This window comes from Lissotriton helveticus, chromosome 6 (genome assembly GCF_964261635.1).
Source record: "Lissotriton helveticus chromosome 6, aLisHel1.1, whole genome shotgun sequence".
In the NCBI taxonomy this organism is placed as follows: domain Eukaryota; kingdom Metazoa; phylum Chordata; class Amphibia; order Caudata; family Salamandridae; genus Lissotriton; species Lissotriton helveticus.
The window spans coordinates 438,569,110-438,588,829 of NC_136067.1; the positions used below are offsets into that span (position 1 = coordinate 438,569,110).

General features: G+C 41.2%; 1 protein-coding gene across 1 annotated transcript in view; it reads right to left on the reverse strand.

Annotated features, from left to right (window-relative positions):
- The window catches only part of TPO (thyroid peroxidase), a 1,097,706-nt gene that overhangs the window by 1,029,955 nt on the left and 48,031 nt on the right, over positions 1-19,720 (reverse strand). The gene's annotated exons all lie outside the window — the stretch shown is intronic.

A 19,720-nucleotide genomic window follows, 5' to 3' on the forward strand; every position in this document is an offset into this window, starting at 1 on the left:
CTCGAGGGTGGTAATACTGGGGATCAGGGACTGGCCTGTTCAATTGATGTAAATAAAGTGTGCACACTATTGGAGATTGGGTCAATTGGCCTCCCAGTACAGTTAACTACCCTCAACGGGGGTAGAGGTCCAGACATAAGGGAGGTAAGGGCTAAAGTTCCTGAACAATTTAGAGTGGGAAGAGGGCTGGATCCAGGGCATGCCGGAACCCCTGAGGTAAATTTGACGATTAGTGAAACAGGGGAAGGAGCGGAAGGAGTAAGAGTTATCTCCTGGAATATAGCTGGTCTGGCAACCAAATTTAACAACTGTGAGTGGCGTCAATATATTAGCCGGTACCAGATAATCAGCCTCCAGGAAAAATGGGTGGTTGACAACAGCCCTTCCCACATCCCGGGGTACAAATGCTTTTTTGTTCCGGCACTGAAATCAAGATTGGGTAGAGCCATGGGAGGACTGTCTACATATATAGATCTGAATCTCCAGGGCACATGGTCTAATACGGACTGGTGCTCGCACGACATACAGGCCGTGCGGTTTAGGGGCAAAGGGTTAAGGCTGACCTTGTTTAATGTTTACAATAAAGGGGCTAGTGGAGAAAACAACATACTTATACGCGAAATGGATCATAGGCTGAGCCAAGAAACCACAGCTAGGAATGGGGCTCATGCCCCTACTATTCTTGTTATGGGAGACTTTAACTGCCACCTATGCCCTGCTCTAGTTCCCATAGATGTGGAATGGTCACATTGCCCCGTGGAGAACGGGCCACATTTTGACCACACACAAGAAGGTCTGGCACTCAGCAAACTCTTGCATAATCATGATTTAGAGCATACCATTAACATGATGGATTTGGAGAGGGATGGTACTCTCCCCCCGACATTTAAGGGAAGAGGGTGTTCCTTATTTAGTGATTATATTCTAGTATCTAGAGCCCTAAAAAAACGTTATACACCCATAGGGATTGAATGGAGCCCATTTAGTGACCACAATCCATTAGTACTAGAGCTCCTATACCTGGCTCGGCCGAGGTGGAGACAGCCCGGTACAACTCTTGAGAAGGTAACGGACCAGGATAGGCGGCTGAGGTGGTCTAAAATAGATGGGGAAACCTTCTATAAAACTTTGTTGGATACTGGGAAATCCTCTATTGAGGACTGCCTAGACATGACAGTAGAAGGGCCTCAGCTACTCCATGCATTTGGGCAGATTGCTAGCCTGGTAGATGGGCTGTTAAAAACAAGGGTGACGACGAGGAAAAACTGTCAACCAAGATGGTTTTATAGTGATTGCTCCCGTGCTTTAAGGGAGCTCAAATGGAGCCTCAAAACTAGGCCTAGGGATACCCCAAAAATAGCATTGTGCAGGCAAATATATAAGAGCGAGACAAAGAGGAGGAAATTAGCCCTACAGGGGGAAGCATGGGCAGACTTAGGAGAGGCAGGAGAAAAAAGAATCACTGAATTTTGGAGAATTATCAACAGACCATGCTTTCAGGATGGTAATGCCCCTGAAATTGGGACAAATATTCTACCAGAACAGTGGGTCAGTCATTTTAAGGGGCTGTACAACCACGAAGCAGAAACGATCGTAGAGGAGGTGGGGATGGTGGGGATGGTGCAGCAGGGTCAGCCAGTAGTATTTACCATCAAGGAAATCACTGCGGGAATTGAGGGTTTATCAAAAAATAAAGCCCCTGACCCAGATGGGATCCTGCCTGACCTGTTTCTGAGCTGTGTGGAGTTGTGGGCCCCAATAATGACAAGAATTATAAATGCAGCTATTAGATGTGGCTTGCCCCGATGGTGTTTAATGGCTATAATTGTCCCTATTTTTAAAAAGGGTAACAGGGACAATCCCAGTGCTATCGACTAATTTCACTGATAGATATGTCTGCTAAGCTATTGGGCCGGGGAATCCTTAACCGTCTGTCCAAGTGGACCGAGGAAAACAACATTATCTCGGACACTCAGTACAGTTTTAGGACAGGGAGGTCTACTAGCGATCAATGCCTGAACCTCTACATGCTGACTGCTAAATACACCAACGCCAGCAATGAAGCTATCTATCTGGGGTTCATGGATTTGGCAGCCGCTTTCGATCATGTGAATAGGGATAATCTCTGGGCTATGATGACTCACATGGGGATTGATGTTGGCCTAATCAACATTCTAAGGGAGCTCCACAGTGATACTTCAGCCAAAGTACAGAATCATTTCCACGTAGGAGTGGGGTACGGCAAGGGTGCATTCTCAACACTTTTTTATTCTCACTTTATATTAACAATTTAGAGCAGTTTTTGTTGAAATTAAAGACGGATTGCCCAAGAGTAGGGTCACCCTGCATCCCGGTATTATTATACGCGGATGACGCGGTCCTGCTCGCGCGCACGCCAAAGAGTCTACAGATTTTAATAGACGGATTTGTTACATTTATGGAATCATTAGAACTGTCCGTCAATCTGGGCAAGTCATATGTATTGTTGGCAGGCAACAAACCTTGCACCAAATCCACTTATATGATAGGAAGCCACAAAATAGAAAGGGTTAAATCATTCTCTTACCTAGGCTTACTATTTGATGGGTCTTCTTTAAAATTTAATTCTCTGGTGGAGGAACGTTGCTGTAAAATGATTGCCACTAATGGTGCTATTGCAAGTTATGGGCGGAGGGTTGGTAGATGGTACCCCGAACAAGTGTTGAACCTCTATGGCTCTATGTGTTGTTCCAAAGTTATATACGGGGCAGAGGTATGGGGCTTTGTCAACACTACGCAACTCCAGCGGGAAGAAAATAAATATCTGCGATCAATTTTGAAAATCCACCAAAGTACCCCAGCTGTTATAGCACATAGAGAACTAGGGAGGCCATACCTCGAAGATTTGGTGAAGCTTAGATCAATCCTGGCCTGGTTGAAAATCTGGACAAATCCTGAGGCGTCCTTAAGCAGGGAAATTCTAAGTGTTTGCCTAGGTAGGGACAAAAGTATGAACATCCCATGGCTCAATTATGTAAAGGCAAGCTTAGAAAACCTTGGCTATAAGAATCTCTTTGTTGATCCGGTAGCAATTGTACCTCAAGACATAGTGATCATAAAGAGAGCCTTTCTAGCCCAGAAAATTAAATATAGAGCTGAGGCTGAAGGGTCCAAACAAACTGTGAGTGCACATAGTTTTGTTAAAAGTACCGAGGGAATGGAGCCATACCCATCCCCTATGTATAATGCCCAGGATAGGTTTTTAATGCGTTGTTTTAGGCTCAATTTATTACCATATTTATGAGCGTCTCCGTTAGGATTTTTAACCTCAATTGAGCAGAAGGGAGCCTGCGGCTGCGACAATAGGTCTCCGCAGGACTCCCTTTATTTTGTATTATTGTATTCTTTTTATTCAATGCCTAGGCGAAGATTCTTGGTAGGAATTTTAAAACATGTTAAATTGAAACATGCTAAAGCTGCTCTAATCTATCTGCAACAAGCGACTGATCCATTGACATTATGCTGTATCATGAATTTCATTAAAGTGGCTGTCCGACTGAGGGTAACTAGAGGGGAGGATTGATTGAGTGATAAGACCCCCTATGCATTTATATTGTTAAGTTTCTTTTAAAAAATAGATTGTATTTCAAGCAGGGTTCTGATAATGATTTAATTCGATTTTAACCAGTTGTATGTATATGTGCTTTTATGGTGATTTTTAATCATCGAATAAAGAACTCTTGACTTGAATGAAAACAGATTTTGCTTTATCTTATAGGCACCACGGTTGAGACCTTTTTAGTTCTGATTTCATTATGGCCTGCTGGCTTTTATATAGCTTTTATATATCAACCCTGAGTATGAGGAGTGGGTATTATGTGCCTGGGTTACGCCCATGTAGCAAAGCTGCTCATTTCTTACATTGTCCTCTTTTTCACAATAACATTCCTGCTGTGACCTTTTGCACATTTTCTTGTGTGTCACAATGTTGGATTAGTTTCTCTAAAACTACTTCTGTTTACACAATTGGCTTTGCAAAACATTAGCACGATGTCTCCAACAGCAAGTACAAGGTCTTTGCGCATGATTCTACAGATATTGTTCTATCTTCATCCACAGGGCAACATGGCTATCTGCATATCCATAACACTGGTAATCTATGCGTACATGACAAGGGTGCTTTTAATATATACAATCAGCATCTCACAGGATTAGCAGAGGAGGCACTTCAGCTGACACCGAGGATCCCTGCATGCTGGGAGTTCACCACGCAGTGGTCTGGGTGGGAGTGTTCAGTTTGTGAACAAGACAGGGGTCCTACAGTTTCTCCTGCCAGGTAATATGGTTAGATCATCCCTTGGGGGGCTTTTTGGCTTGACACGGTTTTTCCATAAGATACTCCAAAGATTAGTGGCATGCGGCATCAGGGGAAACGCATTATGATGGATGTCATCCTTTCTATCTGCACGAAGTTTCCAAGTCGCTCAACAATCCTATTGATCAAGGAGCATCCCCCTACCTCAGGGCGTCCCACAGGGATCATTTTAAGTCAGACTCTATTTAACTTGTATGTGAGACAGCTGGCTGAGCAAGTGGAAGAGAACAAGATGTCTATTGTGTCATATGCTAATGACACACAGCTATTTATGATGCTTTCTCAAGACAGGGAACAGGGAGCAAATCACTTCTCAAAGTGTCTAGAAGAAGTAGCTGCTTGGATGTCAAACCACTGCCTAAAGCTCAATGGGAATAAAACTGAGGTAACGATCATGGGTAAAACCCCCACCATCTGGTCATCAGCCTGGTGTTCTGGTATACTGGGCCAAATACCCACCCCAAAGTCAGAAGTAAAAAACCTTGGAGTTTGGTTTGACTCCGAATTGACATTCGACTGCCAGATTCAGAAAGTAGCTGGCAAATGCTATGGAACCATCCTAAGAAAGATCCTTGACCTCCTGCCACCAAATGTGAGGAAAACAATAGTTCATGCCGTGGTAACGTCGCAAATGGATTACGGCAATGTACTATACCCAGGCGCATAAAAAAAAATGGATGTCCTAATTGCAAACTGTAAAAAATGCGGCGGCCCGCCTGGAACTAAGCCTCCCAAGGAGAGCCTCTGCTAAGAAAGCTCTGGCCGAACTACATTGGCTGCCAGTAGAAAAAATTATTATTTTCAAGACAATGTGTCACTGTCACTGCCACCGCATCTTATCAAGAAAAGGCTCACGGTACGTACAACCATTGTTAACACAGTACACACCAGGCCGGTTCTTAGGATCCCAGGGTAGGGCATTGCTGACAGTAACCAGAATTTTTAAAGCTATAATGGGTGCATGCTCCTTCAGATATCTTGCGGCAAAAATGTGGAACACTCTACCAATAGACCTAAGAACAGAACAATGCAAAACTAGATTTCGCAAAGAATTAAAGGCATGGCTATTCATAACTAAACACTAAATACAGTTACTAGGCATGACATGTAATTGCCCCACAAATTCTTTAAGAGGGACCATTTTAGTGCGGGACACACCAGTGGTGTAACCATGCGCTCTACAAATGGCTAAACTAAACTAAACTAAACCTACACACACTCTAGGCACACACATGACACTTTGTAGCAGAGTGTCATGTTCAACGAATGTCAAAGGCCACCGAGTGGTCCAAGAGAAGTAGCACAGCAAAACTGTTGCAGTCAACTGTGTACTTCAGGTCATCCCAGATGGCAGGGAGGGAAGATTCTGTGCCTCTTCCTGGACGGAATCCCTTTTGGAAGTCTGAACGTATTGCATTCTCTTCAATAAATTGTGACATCTGGGAAAAAGCTGCTCTTTCTATCAGTTTGACGAGGTAGGTCCATTTGAAATCGGTCTGTAGTTGTCAGGGTTAAGCTGGTCCAAGTTTGTTTTCTTCAGTAATGGGCATATGTATGCATTTTTTAGTTCTTCTGGAAATATTCAAGCATTTAAGGAGTTGTTGATGATTCTCCTTACCGGAGTGGCAGCAGAGGTTGTTAGAAGATTTGTCTTGAAGGTTTGCAGTGAACACGGGTCAGAAGGGCTCCGGCAGGCCTGCTTGCTTTGACCAGGTCCATAAATTAATTGGGTGAAATGTGTGGGAAGGAGCGGAGAGGCTAGGTTAGAGTATTCTTGGATTGTAGCTTTGTAAAAGGGTTAATGCTGTTGCTTTGTCTCTGTTTTAATTATGAGTCCAATGTGTCTGCTTTGTCGGTTTAATGATTTGCCAGTTTGTCTGTGAACTCTTGAGTAATGGGATGAGCTGCTTCTAGGCAATTTGGTTTACGAAATTCATTGATAATTTTATAGAATTCTTTATTTGTACATCTAGGGCCAGATCTAGGTCGCCAAATACCGGTCGGTAACGGCCGATTTCGGCTGTTACCGACCGGTATTTGGGATTTGACATGTAGGTGGCCTTAATTTTACCGATTTGGTAAATTTACCGATTCGGTAAAATACCGAATCGGTAAAGTTACCGAATCGGTAAATCCAGATGTAGGTGGTACTTTAAACAGTGCCACAGGCCATTACCGATTTAGTTATTTACCGATTCGGTAATTGACATTGATTCCTATGGGCCTCAAGGCCCAAGGAATCAATGGGAATTACCGAATCGGTAATTACCGATTCGGTAATTACCGAATCCTACCAATTCGGTAAAAAATACAAAATTTTTAGCTACATCTCATTTACCGAATCTAGAATACCGAATCGGTAAAATTCAGTTTTTTAGAGTCGGTAAATGAGGATTACCTACATCGGGCCCCTAGTATTTTAAATTCTGTCTGAATAGTATTTTTTCATCTCTTTTTTGATAACTGACTTGTACAAACGTTTAATTTTCTGTAAGCAAAGTTTGTCTTGGTTCGCAGTTTTTTCAGCCAGGCACCTTTCAGCATTCTAATTTGTTGTTTTATCTCTTTTATCTCTGTATTTCTCCCAGGTGCTTGTTTTCTTTTGTTCTACTGTGTGGGTTTTAGCGGTATCAGGGTATCAAAAGCTTCCTGTAGCCAATCATATCGTTTTTTAACAAAATGTATTATTTCTAGATCTGTACTGGATAATAGATGTGTTTCTATGTCTTCCAAATTGAGTTTGTGCCACAGCGGATAGGTGAATGCACATAAGGTGGTTTTAGGTGCATTGCTTAAGGTTGTTTTATGTCTACTTTGGGTGACCATTTGATAGCCCTGAGGAATGGCTTCATGCAGGACTGGAGTCATATCATCTCCTAACCATGATTCAGTTATGAATAGTATATCTGGTTTTGCATCAGTGAGAAGGTCATGGATGTAATGCTTGTTCTTAGATAACAATCAAGCATGTATTAGTAGACAGCTTAGAGAATGTGTTTTGGAGATACTGTGAGAGGAGTACGTTGTATTTTGAGTGCTTGCAGCTGGTGTGTCCTTAGTGTTGATATTAGGCATATGAGGATAGAAATTGTGTAGCTTTTCTGTATCATGTTCTTTGTCCAGTAGGCTAAGAAGACATTTTGATGGGTCTATTTCCATTGGTGGTGGAGACGGTGTTTGAGACTGAGTTGGTGCACTGTGTTGTATTTGTAGTGTAACCTTGTTGTGCAGTAGACATGGAGAAGTGAAGTTGTGAGGTTTGGAACGTTGCCTATTTTGTTTGCGTTTCTTTAGGGAGGGAGGTGTATGAGTGGCGGTGCAGCATATGGGTCATGTAGTAACTTTCTAAATTGTCCCATGGATGAGAGGTGGTTGAAAGAGAGTTGCTGTTTATTTGTTGGATGTGGTGGAGGAGCAAAAGCTTGTTATTGGAGTTTGTTAATTTGTGTAATTTGAAAGGTGGGTGTCTGTTTGTAGTTGGTGATGATAAGTATTGAGAGGTGTTGTGCTTGAGAGATTTTGTTATGCTGGTGTGCGTGATTTATTTTGTTTTGAGGAATAGTTAAAGGAGAAGCTGATATATTTGTTTTATGATATGGATTTGTTAGTATAGTATTGTTTGTGAGTGAAGGTTGCGAGGTCAAGGGGGTAGTGATGTGTTTGTGAGTAGCGTGTATATTGTGTTTAAGAGGGGCTTAAGAAGAGATGTGAGTGTTAGTCTTAGACTTGTTTGCTGCAAAAGGTAATATGTGTGGTGCATTGGAGTGTAAATGTTGTGTGGATGTCTTATTGTGGTCGAAAGAAGAGGAGGGTGTTGTTTGGAGAAATGATGGAAGGCTGAGTATAGGTTTGCTAGTGGCAAATAGGATTCTGTTAGGTAGAATTAGAGCAGGGAGTGTGTTTCTGATTGTGAGATAGTTCAGTGTGGTCTGTAGTTGGGTTGTATTAGTCATAAGTGGATTGGCTAGTGGTATAGGATAGAGTTGTGTACTGTTTGTAGGTAATGGTGCAAATGTGTGGTCGTTGGTATAGAAGGGTGTATAGGTGTGGTTTGTGAGTTTTTGTACTGAGTGCTGAGATAGTGAATTTTGTATAGTGTTAGTTTGTAGTAAATGAGTAGAGTACATGTGCTGTGAGTATGTTACTCTGGTTGTGAATGTGGTTGGTGCAGGGTGGGTGCTGGTGAATATAAAATTGGGCAGCATATCTGGCCCTAGTCCGACCAGTTTCAAACAGGCTCAAACAGGCACTCACCCTTGTCCTCTCCACACTTAGTCTCGACGCCCTGGTGAGACGCCTAAGCCCTGGCCTTGTATAGCCCTAGTAATCAAGTGACTCCTGCAGCCAATGGGAACCCTAGCCCTAACTAATCACAACACTATCCCTAAGCCATAGAACAAATACAAGACCAAGACCTTACAACCAATCACAGCCCTAGTCCAAACATTCAATCTGGCACAAAACCCTTAACCCTATGCCCAATAGAAAGCCTAAATCCCTACCCTAGTCCCAACCTTATTCCCAGCAACCAATCATACAAGAAACTCTAAGCCCTATATCCAATAGAAAATCCAGTCCCAGGAACCACTTTGAAACCCTAAACCTACCCACCAATCAGATCAATAAGCCTAAGATGAGAGAACCATGGACCAATTTTTGTTAGTCTCCGACACTGACAAAATGTTATGTTATGTGATGCCAGTTCGTAAAGTGTGCATGCACAGAGTGAGATCAAGAAGAACAGTAACTGTGATCAGAGGTGAATGGGGTTACCTCAGTGAAATAAAAAGTTATGGAAAGAGAGAAGACTAGGAACATGGTTAAAGATTGTTAGTTCACATGTGGGTCAGTGGCCAATACCACCAGTAACAACAACTGTGATACTTTAAAAGCTACATGCATCAGGTGTGGGAGGTGAGGAGGAGTGGAGTGATGGAGAATAAAATTAGGAAGTGTGTGAGGTTTGTGGTGAGACAGTGTTGCAGGTAGGTTGACGTGAGTATGGCAATCTGAATGTTTGAGTATTGGCTGATGCACACTGATATTATTGCAAAGCTGAACATGATTCCCAAAGACATTTAACAATATCTTTTCTGAAGGAGGTATAAGCTCAAGAAAATGCATATTCATCATTGAGGGTAAAAGGGGTGGGAAATCATAACGAGGGGGTATTTTTTTTTAGCCACTATTGAATAAACAATACGATGGTTCCTGAAAATATGTATGTTTCATGCAAAGGAGATTGTATATTTGGATGGCCACGAAAGAAATGGTTAGGCGTGTATTTAGATGTAATGTCCAAAGAGCAGTGATTGTTATTGACGCCACTTGCAAGAATCTAGGTGCTGTTTTGTTTCAAGAAATTGATGCATTAATGTGAGCTGAAATCACTTACTCCGTGATAGAAAAAGAGGCTCTTGCTGCAAGCTAAGTAGTATAAAACGTTAGGAGTTTTGTGGGGAAAGGTTTTCACACTCAGTTCAGACCACAATCATTAAAAGAGATTTTAGTTAAACAATGTCTGGATTCTGTGTCAGGGAGGATAGTGGTTAGACTCACTTTCAATGTTAAAGACATTCCAGGAAAAATATATTATGCTGCAGACTGACTTTCGAGGTCAGGAGGTTAGAAGAAGGATGAGGAGGTAGATGTTGATTGTGTGCAGAGAACGTTTTTTGGTATTACATCAGGTGATATTTGGAAAGACAAGTGGATGGAAGATGTGTCAGGGGATGTGGTTTTGTTGAAATCTACGGTTGTACTGTCCCAGTAAAAATTGCTTGCATGATGGAGTCAATTTGTACTGCTTGTAAAGGAGGAACTAGCTTAGAAAGCTGGATTGCTCTTTAATGTCATCTAAGAGTTTAAGAAGGCCTCTATTAAATTTGACCCATAAAGGACACTTTATGGCATTGCCAAGACTAAACCCATTTGAGAATGAATTTCTCAAATTTCAAGTAGCGAAGTTCATAAGAGAGTGTGGGAAATGTATGTGAAGTGAAATGATTCTCAGACATCATGTTCCACCCAGGCAATATCCAGTTCTTCCTCATTTGTGAACAAGCCACAGCTTATCTCTTGGTGTTGGTATCTTGAGGTGCAGCGTACACGTGACATACCTTCTAGAAGAGTAGTGAACCTTTTAGAACATGTTTTTGCACAGCAAGGGCGTGCCTAAAAGCACCTAGTTGTGCTCTTCATTTTGAGTTGTTCATGGGGAAACATGGTATAAAACACAAAAAGTGTGTTGTACGATGTCCAAACCAAGAAGATGGTGGGGTGCTATAAACAGACCACAGACACTATTTACGGCAGAACGATCGCTTAGCTCATCATGTCACTACAGGTAAAACTCCCTTTAAGCTGTTTAAGAGAAAAAGGCCAAATTCACAACTTAACCTGGCTTGGATGATTTGGAGTAAGGGTTGAGTGTATGTTTCAGTGAAGGATGGATAAGTTTGAAAGAAGAGAAACAAAGAAACAGGAAGGAGTATTGGGATAGGAGGCAAGCTACCAAGAAGTGCTTGGTGAGTGTTGGTGACTGGGTGCTGGTAAATGCATAAGTAGGGTGTGAATCATGGCTTACATTTACCAAATCTTTCAAGGTCATCAAATAATTCACCAATGTCAAGAATTCAGAACATAAGCTCCATGTGTGTTTCTGAAGGAACGAAGCAGTGGTCAGAGCAGTACAAATAGAGAGCAAGGTGTGATTTGTAATTGAGAGTTGAGTAGTCAGAGGACGCTCATGATTGTGACTCAAAAGAACTGCTTTTCTGGAAGGACTGCTTTTCTGCTTGTTGCCCTGCTGCCTGCTGCTCCCTGACTCTGCTGAAGGAGAGATGGACTCTTCCCTTCAAGTGATCTCCAAAGGCTTGCCTTCTTGTCTCCTGTTTTCAAAAGTCTCAGGGACACAAAATATTTCTTGATATCCTACTGATGCTGCTGGACTCTGCCTTCAGTGAGTACTACCCTTTGCCTGAGGCGCCCCTCCACGTTATGGGCCCCAGAGGTGGGTTCTGCAGCTGTTTTGCTACAAAATAGATGCATCGTCACCACTGCACCGATCAGAACCAACGCAGTGCCCTTCAATGTTGACACATCAACGATGCATGAACCCACCTGCGTGAATCAGAACTGATGCATTGCCTTCACTGCGTGGAGAAGTTCAATTCATTTCGTTTCTTGTGACCTGGAAAGGTACTTTGCTCACCGGGGTCTTTGTGGGTCCTTTAGCCAGCCTGTGCTTCAACGAGATTGGCCTGAACTTTGACTTTGGCCCAGTCCGTAGCAACCTAAAGTAACGTTTTTAGTACTACTTGCTTCTAAGTGCTTTACTGCATTTATTTCTTCAAAATTCAATATCTTCTACACATTGGATTTTTGTCCTTTTGGTCGTATTTTACTCACGTAAATATTCTTTATTTTCTAAGCGATTTGAGGTGTATTTACTGTATTGTATGCGTTATTGAACAAATACTTTACACATTGCCTTCTAAGTTAAGCCTGCATGTTCTGTGCCAAGGTACCAGAGGATGAACACTGGATAATTTATTATTGCGTTGCGACTTACCCAGTCTAGGATTGTGGTCCCTACTTGAACAAGGTGCATACCTCTGCTAACTAGAGACCCAATTTATAACAATACTCAATTGTATTAATTCATCCAAACCCTTATTAGTTGTGACTATAGGTTAATGTTTGATTCATAACTACTTGTTTTAAATCAAATTCAGTGACTTTCAAAACAAAAAACACAAAACACACTGTCCTCAAATGCATAAATAATAATGCATAGATTACCCAAAATGTCATTCTTTGTTGGGTCTGTCATGCGGTAGCCCACTTTTTGGTTCCTTGAACCAACTGCCCAATGTTTGTATATTAGGCTGGTGGTCCTTGCATCAGTGTTTCTTTTTTGTTTTTTTGAATAGCCCATCATCAATATGAGTCCTATTCATGAATAGCTCACATATATATTGCACAAAATAGACCACTTCTGATGTGAGTATACACAGTGCAAGCTGAGCATACTGAACCTTGTCTCTGGTAAACAGAAGACCAAGGACATGCACTTTTGTGTCCTGCGGGAAGAAATAGACAGTATCAACCAAAAACAGATGACCTGTCTCAGGTGCAGCCGGAGGGGTATGAAACAATCTTGCTTGTGATGGCACTAGAAAGCCATGGTGTATCTCTGACCATGTGTGTAAACAAGCCATATCCTTAGATTGTTACACACATACATTGTCTGTTTTTGTCTAGTGAAAAAATGGCCTTGAGCATTATTTAATAAAGTTGCACGAGACTGGGTCAAAGTCGAAAAATATGGCAGGCCACAATGGAGAGAGAAGTGGTTGGGCCTGGTCAGAGCTTACCTTCGGAAACAATTTCTGAGAAGGTAAAATTCAGTGGGGAAAGGCTGCAGATGGTCTCAGGGGCCTTTGGTCGAAGGACTATGTTCGGAATGAGTAATTTTTATGGAAGTTGAAAATCCCCAGCGGGACGAGGCAGGACGGTGTATCCGAAGACAATTCCAAGGACTCAGATATCCATTTGGTGAAGGACTGCTGAACATGCTTTGCCGTTGTAGAGAAGAACATATTGGCAGCAGCAGTGAAGTCAAGAGGCTGGTGATGCACCTTGGGCGGATAGATGAGCAGGTTGTTCATGGAGTCTCCTCCTAGTTCTAGTAGCTGATTTATCCAAACAATTTTTATGTTCTCTGTTCTGCAATTTGGCTATCTGGGCACCTTTAGCGCCACAACCAAGGGTCCAGGACTGGTGGGGCACCACTTGGGGGTTCTAGACTCACTCAGGCTAGGCACAGTGATGGTTTCAAGATGGTGGGAGCCTTTTATGTCCCTGTGGCTCCAAAGAGAAGGCCAGCAAACTATTCCTTGAGGCCCCTTTGGTAGTCCTGGGTTCAGGTGAAGATGCATGGCTCACACAGCAGGGCTGGCCTCTGAGGGTTAAAAGCAGGCTGTAAGTAGCAAAGCAGTCCTTCCAGGTACAGCAAAGCTGCCTTGAAGAGTACACATCAGGTCACAGCAGCAGGCAGTTCTCTAAGAGTCCTCTCCGCAGGTCCTTAAGTGAACTAAAGTTGCATTTCAAAATTGTATTTAAAATCTGACTTTATCATTAAAAATGATTTTTCATTATAATTTCAAAGATGCTAAGCATGAACTGAGTATACGGTCCCAATCAAAGGTTGGCACATATTAAATATAATAAGGCAACCCGTTGTGTTCCTAGGGGATAGGTAGGGCTCTCAATAGTGAAAAATGAATTTAGGACTTTTTTACTACCAGGACATGTAAAATTTAAAAGTATATGTCCAACCTTTTAACTACCATGCACGCTGCCCTATGGGCTACCTAGGACCTACCTTGGGGTGACATTTACAATAACAGGGGAGTTTAAGGCTTGGTAAGGGTGCTATAGTGTCAAGTCAATTTTCAGGGTGAAGCTTCATTCAGTCTGCAATGTCAGGCCTGGGACATGTTCTAAGATGCTACTAAAGTGGGTGTCAAAATAAGTTTTGCACGTCCACTGGTAGTATTTAATTTACAGACCCTGGGTATATGGTATACAACACTACAAGGTACTTATAAATACATTAAATATGTTGATCAGATGTAAGCCAACAAAAACAAATGTTATCAACAAAAATAGAGGTAAGTAGGCAAAATGTTTGGGGTGGACCACTTTAAGGATGACATGTCTAATAGCAATCATAAAATAAATAAATATAAATTAATGTTAAAAATAATTTAGAAAAATAGCACACATTTATTATTTAATTATAAAATATTGTAATACCCTGTTTGAAATAGAAAACATGTTGTGACAATAAAACATTACTTTTACTAACTATCAATGCACATCAAAATGTCTTAATTTCCTAAGGGAGGAACTTATTTTTTAATGGAAACTTCAAAAAATTCATTCTAATTTCATTTAATATAGTTCCATTATTAAAGTTTTTAATCCAGCATTTATTAAATAGTGCTGTAGCATTTTTGCTCTACATTTAAAGTAAATCTGTAAAAAGGAATTTGCATTAAATTTTGAAATAAAAATATTGTTCATATTTATTTTTGAGTTAAATAAACTTTTTTATGTTTTCCTATGCTTTACCAGCCCATAAAGAGAAGTTTCCCTATTATGCAGTATGAAGAATAATAATTAAGGAATTGATAGCTGTGTTCGACATGCTGACATACGAGAAAAAATATAAATAAATAATATGTTAAATGATTAAATGACTACGTTTGAAGAAATATAAAAAGGATATTTGAATAGATAAATACTGATACAATTTGAGGGTCAATGGGGGTGAAGGGAAAGTATGGGATGTGATTCATAAAGCCTGATATGGGGGACCCTGACCAGGAGGAGGCATGGGGTGACACTTGTTCTTATATATAACCCATAAGCTACAATAAGTAATGATGACAAAACAGAAAAGTGAAGGAATTTAATTTTTAGTGTTGGTAAGGGATCAATTCAATAAAAAACACAATATGTTTCTCTTGATATTTCTTATGTGGCATGTAGAAGATATTTTTGGTCCACCATTGTGAATTCATTAGAATCAGACTTAAGATTCAATAGGGAAAAACAACAGGATATCTCAACATGGCAAACAAACATTGTGGCATTTGTGAATGCTAATTAGATGGGATATGTAATTGAGCCCATTATGATAATAAAAACCCTGTCACCTTTTATATTCAACTTGGCATTTGAAGCTTTCTGCTATTCCTGAAAGGAATGCCATTTTTTATTCAGCTGTTAGAACCATTTGTTCATGATGATAAAGCAAAGGTATATGCATAACTAAGATATAGATACTGAACAATTCTGAGACCTGAAAAGAGAATGCATTGAAGGTAATTAAAAACGATAATTTCTTCTTAGAGAACAAAGGGGCATGTCAACAAGCGGCAGCGATAATAATCGCTGGCCGCCCTTACCGTGAGGAATTTTATCGCCTGCTATCTCAGATAATTATCGCCATGCTAGTGCCGTATTACCAATGCAATGGCGATAATTCTTCTTGAGATAGCAATGTTTTCCATGGAACATCGCTGGTTTTCCAGCGATGTCCATGGAAAATGGCTATATCCTTGTTGATAGGGCTGGGTGGTCGCAGCCCTATAATCCACCACCCATTGACTAACATTGTTTAGTCAAAGGAAAAGCAGGTGTAAGGAAAGTAGCGATAAGCAAGGTTAGCGCTACTTTTCTTATCGCTATGCTTGTTAGCGTGCCCATTGATAATTGGAGAAATGTTAGTTAGCGACATTTCTCCAGATATTTTGAGCTGGAACGCCCACTTTGTATCTCAATCGAGATGTAAAGGTGGGCGTTACAGGTAAGGGCGCTAAAGCAAGGTGTCACGCAATAGTGTGAACTTGCTAATATTGCGATAAAATTATCGCCGCTTTTTGGCCGAAAACGGCCGCAAAAGTGGCGATAATTTTATATCGCCGCCTTAATGATATGCCCCAAAGTTACTTTAAAAGTGTAGTTAACCCACAATAAGACTCACTCTTAGAATCACTCTTGGGTGCCTGAGCGAAGAAGGGTCTGGTGCAAAGACGTGGGGAGTATTATCTGCATGTGATTTTAAAGACTGGCTTTTCAGACTAGTAAAACATCACACCAATTTTCAATTCAGGTGGAGCAATAGCTTACTCAAAGATACCGCTTTGCCTGAGTCATGATCACACCGTAAGTAGAGAAAGGCAGGTAACGATCAAAGAACCTCAAATACATGGATAATAAAATGAATGGAGGTATGGAATGGGTGATAACTTAAAATCCAAGATTATTGAGGGGAAGGTTGCTGGTGAGAGACCCAGTTGTTTATGGCTAAGGAAAAGTTCTAAAAAACAACCCTGTCAGGGAGCCTCAACACAGGCACCCAAAGCCTCCTCAAAAATAACCATAACCTGCCTTTTCATAGTGTAGCTAAAAAAGTACTCATAGAAGGAGTCTGGGCATTAGAAGATTCAGGTGTAAAGCATTTCGCTAAATACTGGGTTTGGAAGTAGACAACAAGGTATTGCTGACAATGAGTCTCTGCGAATTTACACCAAAATGGGGACTTTAAAATGTAAAGGGCTATCCCAAGTCCAAAAACGTGTTCAGATGGTGTGTTCAGTTCCTGTATGTAAGAAGCAGCAGCTTCCTGGGATTTCTATTACTTGACTGACTCTCTTAGTAGCCCTTCCTACTCACCACCTCCTTCTTACGTTTGTGGAATGGGAAGGAGATCTATTAAAGGGATGTATGACGTTACAACGCCTACCTTTACAACGCCTACCTTTACATAGTAAGTTTTACAACGCATACCATTACAACGCATAATGCTTTTGGGTGCTGGATAGTGAATAGTTTAATTTACTATTCCAACTCCAGTCCCCGTGGATAGTAGGGAAGGTTATTGGATAGTAAATTAACCTATTCCCTATCCTAGAGCGCCCCCCACAGCAATGCGTTGTAATAGTTTGCGTTGTAAAAGTTGCGTTGTAATGGTAGTTTGTTGTAAAAGTTTCGTTGTAAAGGTTGTATTAGAGTGATAATATATTGGTTTGGCCCATTACACATTGTGCACTTTCACATAGTGTATGATTATGTATCAATGTACTCTGGTACAAGTATATGATCTGTTTCTGTGGGACTGGCATGGTTTTCAGACAGAGCATAGAGGGCTTGTGTGGTAGGGCCGCCTTTATTCAGCACCTGCAACTCCTCAAGTTTCTACTGCATCACCAGCCATTTGAGGGAATGTTCCTGTCTTACATTTCTTCACAATCTTTAATGCGGGCACACCAGATGAATGACAAGTGACAAGGGCCAAGGACACTGTCAATTTCCCATGAGATTTGCACAGCCATGGCCGCTGTAGGTAAGAGCGGCGGGGAGGTGGGGTCAGCTGGGAGGGATTTTGAGAGAGGGCCATAAGGGAAAATGAAATAAATAATTCATTTTCCCTCTTGCTCGTCTCTCTAAATCCCCCTTAGCCAGCCCTACCGTCCCATCTCTCTTACCTGCAGCAGCTGCGGCTGGATTTGTATATGCCAACATTTTGGGGAGATAATTGTTAGACATTTTAAAAGTCCTTGTGCTGTATTCTTTGTATAAATCCCATACAATGGAAATTCATTAAATTCCAAAAGTCCGGTATGAGAGCTGAATCCAAAATATAAACAGGAAAAATGAAAAGGAACCAACAATCTCACTTCAGTAACAGAGATCCAGGGCCGGCCCGGGAACCCAAACCGGCTTAGGCAAAGTGCTCAGCCACTCCCCCCCCCAACCCCCGCGGGGTGTTTGGGGGTGCGACCGCGCTCTTTGTCAGGGCACAGGGCCGTAACTGCTCCAAAAACGACCTTGTAGCAAAAACGGCGCGCAGGGGCCCAAAACCGGTCCCCACCTGGGGGATTGCCGCTGCCCGCAACGGCCAGTACGGGCCTGCAGAGATCGTTCAAAAGCAAGAGCAGCCCTTGAAGGATGAAGAGGTGATATTAACATTAACATAAACAGATTCTGTAAGGAATGAATATTGATGCTCATGTGGAAGTCATATTACCCAGTCCCATATGGGATTGTGAAAAGTAGGGTTTTCTGCCTTCTCATTGATAAAAATGTCCCTGTAGAGAGTTGCTGGCAGGTTAATTTCCATAGCATCGAAATCCAACATTTCTTCCTATTAATTTTGAATATAAAGAAGGGCAATCTAATTTATTTTCTATTTCTGTTTGAAAATGTTTCATTTTCTCATGCACTGCATCACTTGCATGGCAATGATTTGTTAGTTGGTCCCTGCTCTTCAAGAAGCCTTTGCATTGCCACCCCATATGTTTTGGCATTTTCTGAACCTAATTATTCTTGTATTAGGACTCTGTGCCCTGTGACACTGCTAATGAGTGCCACAGTGCATAAGCCCTGGGTCTAAAATGTAATTGGAAAAATTGGTTTAATCTAATTGTCCTATATAACCTTCCTGTAAAACCATTGTTGATGGGAGAGAAAATGCTCCAATGATGTGGAAGGTAAATGACATATGTGGGCCAAAGTGTATATTTACACCTCTGATATATATATATTAAGAATACATGTCTGCCAAGAGCACCAATGTTGTTTGCTGTGATTTATTCTAGGAAAAGCCTATTTCTATATTCACAAGTCACCTCTAAATTAGGTGCTAGTAAATAAAGTAGGGTACACCACATATCGGGGTTAGTGTGCTCTCACCTTGAAATAAAACCAAAAGCTATTTCACTAATTTGGCTCTGTTACACGTTTCCCAGAACATGCCTAGATAGGCTTAAAATCATGAATTCCAATTTATGCCTGGGTAAATGCCAGAAAAACACTTCAATGTTATTTCTTTCTTAACTTTAAAAATCCTATATTATTGTAATCTCAGAATTTTGATAACTAAAGGGGTATGTAAAAATATACTTTGTGCTGCATGAGCCAAAACTGGCCTAAATCAGAATTGTTACTGAGCCATTCAGAACTGTAATGCACATTGTAAGAAATTGGGGTGTTACTTAGCGGGGGTACCAGTCTCAAAAAATATCCACAGTCCCTGTTAGGGTGAAATATTTGAGGCACTAAATTATCCCGAGCTCACACCACTGGCATTAGGCAGTATCAAAACAGTAATAAAGTCAACACACAGCACATAAAAACGAATTACAAAACAACAAAATGCAGTTAACGAAACCGTATTAAAAATAGACAAATAGCTTTAAAAATCATAATCTCCTACCATGATCATCTGGTTGCTCTTGACCGGTACCTAGGAGCAAATTATCGCCAACCACGATGGAGCACAGGTTGGCTATAGAAACAAGGTTTTCTCCTTCTGAAGTTTTACATTAGAACTTATTCTTTGAAATTGAAGTTAAAGGTTTTCGGCAAGGCAATGCAGCATGCTGGGGCTGAAGAGGGCTCCACATCATTGGATAGGGTGTTTGGATGGCGAGAAGGAAAGATGGATTAATGGATGAAGTAAGGACAGAAGAGGACACATATGGAGAGAGGAAAGGTTGCAAAATAATCGGAGGAGAAAAGATTGAATGACAAAGACAGAAAATATGGATGGTTAATGGAGAGGGCAATGGGATCCAGGGAATGAGTGTTACGAAGGATGATAAAAGGAAAGAAAAAACTAAAGGAGGGTGGAGAAAATGAAGAGAGGATTACAACAAACAGGAGATTGGGAGAAGGTTGGATGGTGCAACAAAGATGGGCAGAAGGATGGATTGAAAAAAGTACAGAAAAAATGTAAAGAGCGAAACAAATAAAGATGGGAAAAAAATAAGCTGAAGAGAAGGAAGGAGC